This window comes from Ascaphus truei, chromosome 17 (assembly GCF_040206685.1).
Source record: "Ascaphus truei isolate aAscTru1 chromosome 17, aAscTru1.hap1, whole genome shotgun sequence".
NCBI classification, from domain to species: domain Eukaryota; kingdom Metazoa; phylum Chordata; class Amphibia; order Anura; family Ascaphidae; genus Ascaphus; species Ascaphus truei.
The window spans coordinates 9,318,962-9,326,948 of NC_134499.1; positions in this window are offsets into that span (position 1 = coordinate 9,318,962).

Consider the following 7,987-nt stretch of genomic DNA (forward strand, 5'->3'; position numbering starts at 1 on the left):
AGCGGGGCAACAATAAGTCAAAGCACTCGGCCCTGCAACACTATTTGTAAAATGTATTTCATGCTGTAATATGTATTAATACGCTTTTCAAATATACCCTCCAAATGCTGCAACAATACAGCACATTTGTTTCATCCTCCTTTTTGCTGCTAATGAGGTGTTGGATTTTCCAAAATGACATATGTGGGAATTGCACCTTTAAACACACTACACTCGGACACTGCATAAACATAAGGAATCCCCCTCCATTTTGTTTTAACCCAGAGCATCCCTTTTTGGTGAATCAGTAGTTTTCCATGCCCCCCAGATGCATTTCATTGCGTCGCCCTTATTTAAAATGGCTAATATTCCCCCGGTTGCTGTATTATTACCCAACGCGTTGCACCGCTGCATCATTACCCAACGCGGTGCACCGCTGCATCATTACCCAACGCGGTGCACCGCTGCATCATTACCCAACATGGTGCACCGCTGCATCATTACCCAACGCGGTGCACCGCTGCATCATTACCCAACGCGGTGCACCGCTGCATCATTACCCAACGCGCTGCACCGCTGCATCATTACCCAACATGGTGCACCGCTGCATCATTACTCAACATGGTGCACCGCTGCATCATTGCCCAACATGGTGCACCGCTGCATCATTGCCCAACGTGGTGCACCATTGCATCATTGCCCAATGCGGTGTACCACTCATCATTGCCCAATGCGGTGCACCACTGCATCATTTCCCAATGCAGTGCACCGCTGCATCATTATCCAACGTGGTGCACCGCTGCGTCATTACCCAACGTGGTGCACTGCTGCATCATTACCCAACGCGTTGCACCGCTGCGTCATTACCCAACGGGTTGTACCGCTACTTCATTACTCAACACGTTTCACCGTTGCATCATTACCCAACGCGTTGCACCGCTGCATCATTACACAATGCGTTGCACCGCTGCATCATTACACAATGCGTTGCACCGTTGCATCATTACACAATGCGTTGCACCGCTGCACCATTACACAATGCGTTGCACCGCTGCATCATTACCCAATGCGTTGCACCATTGCATCATTACACAATGCGTTGCACCGCTGCACCATTACACAATGCGTTGCACCGCTGCATCATTACCCAATGCGTTGCACCGCTGCGTCATTACCCAACGGGTTGTACCGCTACTTCATTACTCAACACGTTTCACCGTTGCATCATTACCCAACGCGTTGCACCGCTGCATCATTACCCAATGCGTTGCACCGCTGCATCATTACACAATGCGTTGCACCGCAGCATCATTACACAATGCGTTGCACCGTTGCATCATTACACAATGCGTTGCACCGCTGCACCATTACACAATGCGTTGCACCGCTGCATCATTACCCAATGCGTTGCACCGCTGCATCATTACCCAACGCATTGCACCGCTGCATCATTACCCAACGCGTTGCACCACTGCATCATTACCCAACACGTTGCACCACTGCGTCATTACCCAACGTGTTGCGCCGCTGTGTCATTACCCAACACGTTGCACCACTGCGTCATTACCCAACGTGTTGCGCCGCTGTGTCATTACCCAACACATTGCACCATTGCGTCATTAACCAATGCGTTGCACAGCTGCACCTTTACCCAACGTGTTGCACCGCTGCGTCATTACCCAACGCGTTGCACTTCTGCGTTATTACCCAACGCGGTATGCCGCTGCATCATTACCCAACACGTTGCGCCACTGCGTCTTTACCCAACGCATTGCGCCGTTGTGTCATTATCCAATGCATTGCACTGCTGCATCATTACCCAACACATTTCACCGCGGCATCATTACCCAACGAGGTGTGCTGCTGCATCATTACCCAATGCGTTGCGCCACTGCATCATTACCCAACGAGGTGTGCTGCTGCATCATTACCCAATGCGTTGCGCCACTGCATCATTACCCAACGAGGTGTGCTGCTGCATCATTACCCAATGCGTTGCGCCACTGCATCATTACCCAACGAGGTGTGCTGCTGCATCATTACCCAACGAGGTGTGCTGCTGCATCATTACCCAACGAGGTGTGCTGCTGCATCATTACCCAACGAGGTGTGCTGCTGCATCATTACCCAACGAGGTGTGCTGCTGCATCATTACCCAATGCGTTGCGCCACTTCATCATAAACCAACGTGTTGCATCTCTACTGTTCATCATTACCCAACCCGTTGCACCGCTGGTTCATTACACTACACGTTGCGCCGCTGCGTCATTACCCAACGTGTTGCACCACTACATAATTACCCAACGCGTTACAGCGCTGCATCATTACCCAACGCGTTGCGGCACTGCATCATTACCCAACGCGTTTCACCCTCATCATTACCCGTGTTGCGCTGCTGCGTCATTACCCAAGGCGTTGCACTTCTGCGTCATTACCCAAAGTATTGCTCCGCTTTGTCATTACCCAACGTGGTGCACCGCTGCATCATTACCCAACGCGGTGCACCGCTGCATCATTACCCGACGCGGTGCACCGCTGCATCATTACCCGACGCGGTGCACCGCTGCATCATTACCCGATGCGGTGCACCGCTGCATCATTACCCAACGCGTTGCACTGCTGCATCATTACCCAACGCGTTGCACTGCTGCATCATTACTCAACGTGTTGCACTGCGGCATCAAGATGGGTCAAAGACTAAAATACCATATGCAATATGTGTGTGTGTCTATGTTGAATTATTTAAGACCATCTGCCCATGGAATATTCTGCGTTCCATTAAGAGTGTCAGAGGTCTGCTTTATAACTCGCTCGGGTGACCAACTCCAGTCCTCAAGGGCCACCAACAGGTCAGGTTTTCAGGATATATCCCAGCTTCAGCACAGATAGCTCAATCACGAAGATTGAGCCTCTGATTGAGCCACCTGTGCTGAAGCAGGGGTATCCTGAAAATCTGACCTGTTGGTGGCCCTTGAGGACTGGGGTTGACCACTCCTGAACTAGCTCAGCACACTTAGATTGGATTTATTTATGTACATGTGGTTGTACACGCATGTTAATTTTCGCCTATTTAATGTGTGGGGTTTCTTGTCTTTTCCCCTGGTCTCCGCTATGTATTTCCTTTCTTGCTTTTTATTTTTTCATGTAACAACCAAAAATAGATTATTTTGTCCACGTATAACCCTGGCTTCCTCCAGACTGCGTGTGAGGGGGATGATCAGTGGCTCAGTCGAATACTTTCACCACCCGTGCTGAAGCAGGGATAGCCTGATAACCTGACCTGTGGGGGGGGGTCTTGAGAACTGGAGTTGAGCACCCCAGGTTTGAGCGCAGGTGACCCAATCAGTCCCTGCTTCAGCACAGGTTACTCAATCAGCGTTTGAAAACCTGACTTGTTGGGGGGACTGGACTTCATATCTCCTCCATTAACTATTCACTAAACAGCAACCGGCAGGCGGTAATCTCGCCAGCGCCACGGATAGACGCTTTTTGTGATTGGTTACTGTTACTTCACGTTCCTGTTTTATACTGTATGGCTGCCTGACTCCGGAAGTAAAAGGGTTTGTTTTACAGAGGGGTGTAAAGAAATAAATAAAATGCTTGGCGTGTATTTCTGATGGGGGAAAGAAAGGACCCTATAGCGCAGGAAAGAGACGCAGAAGAAAAACGCAAGGCAGTGTGATCTGTGATGTAAGTGACACCTCCCCGCTTCAGTGTAAGAACTCACACGATCGTGTCTTGATCGGGGCTTGTAGAATGGAACGGGCTTCTGGAAAGCCGTGGGGTGGAGGTGTAGGCACGCGTCTCTGGGTTCCCCTGCTAAGCATGTCTCCCTTATTCCGCTGCGATCCTGCAGCTTGTATGATGGTGTAATATTTCTGAGCCGCAGCAGGGGGCCACGTGACCACGTCTGGAAAAAGGATTTCGTGCTTCATCTAGGGCCACAGGCAGACGCTGGGATTGATCCCTTCTTTGCGTTAAAGAGGCAATCCAAGCAGCTTAAAAAATAGAAACACATATTTTGTTGTTTTAATATATGCAGCATTTGATTACCTTTATTGAAAACGAATTACCTAAGCTGCCGATCAATCAGCAAATTCCTGTTTCCTTGGGCTCACTAAATGGCCGCCTTTCAGTTTCAGTCAGCGCAACTCCGCAACTACAATGTATTCTTATATTGTTACGGTAACATTGTCTACTGTTACAGTTTGCAGCTCAAACAGCTGGGAACATTGGTAACAAATAATCCCAAACAGGAAAGTGTTACAGGGATCTTGCACTGCTGGGGAGGTGGGATAAACCTGCTGTAGAACTCACAGGATGCTCAGTGTATTAAAACTCATTAAAATGGAGTTAAAAGTTGAATTTTAAAATAAAAAGGCAGTATTATCTAATACTACAGAACTGATTTATTGTAAAAAAACACACATGCAGGATACTGCTGGGATTGCCTCTAAAGACCCCACTGATCGCTCATCTAATATATCCTATGTGACACGCTGTCCGCGTTCCGCAGTATGTGCTGCGTCTGTGCTCAGGCTGCGCTCTCTGTTTAAAACAAAAAATGAGGCGCTTCTAATGAGTGTAATATATAATTAATAAATGAATAGTGATTAATAGTGATAACAATATTCAAAGTGCTCATAAATCATAAAAATATATATAAATGGCAAACTTTGCTGCTCAACCCTCTTGGTAGAAGATCCAGTTTCTCCTATCTTGACTGGTGGGGGGAAGCTTGTGGGGAGCGCAGGTGTCACCGTATATAGAAGAAATAAATATAATAGTGTAATATGCCTTAAACAGAAAAAAGCAATCTATACAGGAATCCTGATTGGGAACTCACATTCTCCCAGTTTAAATTCAGCAGTGGATAGTGATGGATGAGATGATGTGGACTCAGCAGTATGTAGAGAGGTCTTGCTTGACATAAACTCTCTGGTTGATTTCTATGTGTCTATGCACATGATGCTCATGTGAGTGCATTATTTATTGCTTTTACCAATACATTGATAGTGAACATAACAATGTTGCACTAAAGGTGTCATTCTTTCTACCGAGGCTTTGCTCTGCTAACACCAGAGAGTTTATGTCAAGCAAGACCTCTCTACATACTGCTGAGTCCACATCATCTCATCCATTACTATTCACTGCTGAATTTAAACTGGGAGAATGTGAGTTCCCAATCAGGATTCCGGTATAGATTGCTTTTTTCTGTTTAAGGCATATTACACTATTATATTTATTTCTTCTATATATGGTGACACCTGCGCTCCCCACAAGCTTCCCCCCACCTGCGTCTCTCTGTTCTCTGTTTTAACATGCGCCTGTTTCAGTCACTAACCTCATCCCGCTGCCTGCTCCCCACTTCTGCTTGTACTTTCCTGTGTGTGTGTGTCTGAGTTTATTCTTTTGGTTGTTAACGTGATCTGAAATTTGAAGGAAAATTGACCCACACGGCGCCATTTTGTATTCCTGCATCAAAGGCTGTGCTCCAACTTTTCTGCCGCGCGCATCAGTTTGGGATTTAGGCCTCGCTCAGACAGAACGCGTGCGACGTGCTCGCGCTTTCGCTGTGTTCTGTGGGAGTGTTCAAACAGAAAACGCCCCCCGGCGGCGAAGTGCAGCGTTATCGCAGCTGCAAGTCAGGCTACGGCCCCACTGCCTGCGCTGCACGCGCGCCTGCGAGGCTGGCGGCGCGTGCAGCCGAGTTCTCCGGTCTGCAGTGAGCTGCAGGGGGAAAGACAGGGGGGCGTGACTGAGGAGTGACGGGGGGGCGCGGCCATGACGTCACCCGGGAGGTTCGTCCTCATTGGCTGAACCGCTGGGGGACGTGGCCTAGCGCTCTGTCGCTGGGTCAAATCTCAATTTCCCTGACTCCTGGAAAAACTGTCGGTTCAGCGCGGCGGCCGCCCCTCGCAGCGGCTCTTGTCTCTGCGGCGGGCGCTACAGCAGCCTGTGGGGACTAAGCCTCAAGCGTTCAACTGAAGTTGAAATTTCAAGCAGCAGCCGTGTGACGTGTACTGCGCCAGCCAATCACAAACACACATATTTTTTTTTTTAAGTTAGGCCCCCAATCGCGTCATTCTGTCTGGGGATGTTCCCACATCGCCCAGCAGACAGAGGCTCGGGAACGCTCGTCCGTGGAGCAGCCGGTGTGATCGAGGCCTAAGGGGGATGTGAATAGTTGGCATTAAAGATCAGATACACGACGCGCAGATTGGAATGAGATATTTCCGTTTCTCTCTGTGCCGCCTGACGCGGCGTTCGCTACAATTTGCATTATGTGTAAGAAACGGTTTCTAACATTTGACGTGAGAAGAAAATGGAACAGGGCGCCAGTATGAACTTCTATTTGTACCGTCTTTATGTTGACATTTCTCCCGCCCTGTCTCCTCGCTGACGCCTCTCCCGCCCCGTCTCCTCGCTGACGTGTCTCTTCCGCCCCATCTCCTCGCTGATACCTCTCCCGCCCTGTCTCCTCGCTGACGCTTCCCTCCCGCCCCGTCTTCTCGCTGATGCCTCTCCCGCCCTGTCTCATTGCCGACACCTCCTACCCCGTCTCCTCTCTCCCGCCCCATCTCCTCGCTGACGCCACTCTCCCGCCCCGTCTCCTCGCTGATGCCTCTCTCCCACCGTCTCCTCGCTGATACCTCTCCCGCCCTGTCTCCTCGCTGACGCCTCTCTCCCGCCCCGTCTCCTCGCTGATACCTCTCCCACCATGTCTCATCGACGACGCCTCTCTCCCGCCCCGTCTCCTCGCTGACGCCTCTCTCCCGCCCCGTCTCCTCACTGACGCCTCTCTCCCGCCCCGTCTCCTCGCTGACGCCTCTCTCCTGCCCTGTCTCCTCGCTGACGCCTCTCTCCCGCCCCGTCTCCTCACTGACACCTCTCTCCCGCCCCATCTGACTGACGCCTCTCTCCCGCCCCGTCTCCTCGCTGACGCCTCTCTCCCGCCCCGTCTCCTCACTGACGCCTCTCTCCCGCCCCGTCTCCTCGCTGACGCCTCTCTCCTGCCCTGTCTCCTCGCTGACGCCTCTCTCCCGCCCCGTCTCCTCACTGACACCTCTCTCCCGCCCCATCTGACTGACGCCTCTCTCCCGCCCCGTCTCCTCGCTGATGCCTCTCTCCCACCCTGTCTCCTCGCTGATACCTCTCCCACCCTGTCTCATCGCCGACGCCTCTCTACCGCCCCGTCTCCTCGCTGACGCCTCTAACCCGCCCCGTCTCCTCGCTGACGCCTGTCTCCCGCCCCGTCTCCTCACTGACGCCTCTCTCCCGCCCCGTCTCCTCACGGACGCCTCTCTCCCGCCCCGTCTCCTCGCTGATGCCTCTCTCCCGCCCCGTCTCCTCGCTGACGCCTCTCTCCCGCACCGTCTCCTCACTGACGCCTCCCTCCCACCTCGTCTCCTCGCTGACGCCTCTCCCCCGCCCAGTCTCCTTACTGACACCTCTCTCCCGCCCGTCTCCTCGCTGATGCCTCTCTCCCGCACCGTCTCCTCGCTGACGCCTCTCTCCCGCCACGTCTCTTCGCTGATGCCTCTCTCCCACCGTCTCCTCGCTGATACCTCTACCGCCCCGTCTCCTCGCTGACGCCTCTAACCCGCCCCGTCTCCTCGCTGACGCCTGTCTCCCGCCCCGTCTCCTCACTGACGCCTCTCTCCCGCCCGTCTCCTCACTGATGCCTCTCTCCCGCACCGTCTCCTCGCTGACGCCTCTCTCCCGCCACGTCTTTGCGCTGATGCCTCTCTCCCACCCTGTCTCCTCGCTGATACCTCTCCCGCCCTGTCTCCTCGCTGACGCCTCTCTCCCGCCCCGTCTCCTCGCTGATACCTCTCCCACCCTGTCTCATCGCCGACGCCTCTCTACTGCCCCGTCTCCTCGCTGACGCCTCTCCCGCCCTGTCTCCTCGCTGACGCCTCTCTCCCGCCCCGTCTCCTCACTGACGCCTCTCCCGCCCCGCCTCCTCGCTGACGCCTCTCTCCTGCCCCGTCTCCTCACTGACGCC